General features: G+C 69.7%; 2 non-coding genes across 2 annotated transcripts; one reads left to right on the top strand and one right to left on the bottom strand.

The window, feature by feature from the left end:
• Positions 1-325: 325 nt before the first annotated feature.
• Trnaf-gaa lies at positions 326-398 on the top strand. The gene has a single exon. It is a non-coding gene; the product is annotated as a tRNA-Phe (tRNA).
• Positions 399-726: 328 nt separating this feature from the next.
• On the bottom strand, positions 727-799 carry Trnak-uuu. The gene has a single exon. It is a non-coding gene; the product is annotated as a tRNA-Lys (tRNA).
• Between the last annotated feature and the right edge of the window lie 782 nt (positions 800-1,581).

Genomic DNA, 1,581 nt, shown 5'->3' with positions numbered 1-1,581 from the left:
TGGCCGCCCTGGGTGGGGACCCAGTTCCGTCTCCGCCGCGCCCTCTGCGGCGCCGGCGCGGGGCCAGTCTGGCTGGTTCTCGCTCCGGCGGTGATTACCCTGCCAACGTCGCGGGGCACGGCGGGCGCGGGGCACGGCGGAGGGAGCCGGACCCCGAGGCGCCCCGCAGGACTGGGACCCGTTTTCCTGCTCGCCGCTCTCGCAACCTCAGCGCTACACATGACACACTTTGGAAGGCAAAACTAGGAAAAAGTTGGAGGGGAGGGAAACGAGTTCTTTTTCTCTTAAATTTCCCTTTGGCAGGAGGAAGGGTGCGCATGTCCTCGCCGAAATAGCTCAGTTGGGAGAGCGTTAGACTGAAGATCTAAAGGTCCCTGGTTCGATCCCGGGTTTCGGCAGCTTTTGCCGGCGCCCCCGAGCCACACAGGCCCAGTCCGGGGTCCTCCGGGCTCACCCCCTCCACGGTCCCCCGGCGCGGTCCGGGCGCGAGTCCCACCGGGAGTGTCACCGCCCTGATCCTGGCGACAGGCCGGCCTGTCCTCGGCTGGCCGCGGGTCGCCTTTTGAATATAAAAGTGGTGCCTGTCAGTCCCAGGGGAAAGGGACCCGAGGACCCTCTCCGGGGACACCGGGCCGTGAGCCCGCAGAGCGGGGCTCGGCTCGCTTCTACCCAACACCGCGGGCCCGCAAGCGCGGGGAAATTCACTTTAGAGCATAAAACAGCTTCCGCCCGAACAGGGACTTGAACCCTGGACCCTCAGATTAAAAGTCTGATGCTCTGCCGACTGAGCTATCCGGGCTCTGGGAAGCACCTCTACCGCCAGCCTCACCGCGGCTGGAGGGCCACGCGCCGCGCGCTGTCTACCCGGGTCAGGATCCCGAGTCGTTCCGATCCCCCGCGGTGAACCTGCCGATCCGAAATGGGGCCTTCGCGTCTCCAGACCCTCGCCCCGCAGGGCCGGGAAGGAGGGGAGGCTTGGGGACCGGGTCGGGCCGCCCAGGCCTTCGGGCGGAACCTGGCATCCAGCGGCGCCGCAGGCGGGGACAACCGGGGAGACGCGGGGGCCGGCGGGCAGCGACGAAGGCAGCCAGTTCTGCAAAGACGCCGGGTTAAGCTAAGCAACGCACGGCGCCCAGCGGGGTGCGCACACTTGCGAAGCCTAACGGACCACGCACACATGCACGTCCGCCTGACCCGCGCAGGCCCGCCTGACCCGCGCAGGCCCGGCCGTCGTGTAAACGGGAGATCTGAGCGTGTGAAGAGGCCCCCTGGGGTCAGGCTGCAGCGGCCCGCGGGGAGGGCGCCCCCGCTCGCATCTGCCCACCACGGACCGCACGCCTCCTCTACAGCGACCGGCGGGGCGGAGCCGTCCGGTCCGCGCCCCCTGCCGCTGGGGCTTCCCTCGGGCCGGGTGTCCCGGCGCTGAGCAGGGGCCGGCGCCCCGCGGGTCCGCAGGGAGGCAGCGGGTGGCAGAAGTCACGCCGACGTGCCGGGCCAATCCGGCTCTTCCCACGCTCAGATCTCCCGTGCACGGCTCTCTCCGGACGCGCACCCCTAAGCGGCGGGGGCGCAGCCTGCTCC

This window comes from Chinchilla lanigera, unplaced genomic scaffold (assembly GCF_000276665.1).
Source record: "Chinchilla lanigera isolate Chin_1 unplaced genomic scaffold, ChiLan1.0 scaffold00110, whole genome shotgun sequence".
NCBI lineage: Eukaryota > Metazoa > Chordata > Mammalia > Rodentia > Chinchillidae > Chinchilla > Chinchilla lanigera.
The sequence above is the reverse complement of the archived record's forward strand: the minus strand, read 5'-3'. Positions and strand labels throughout refer to the sequence as shown.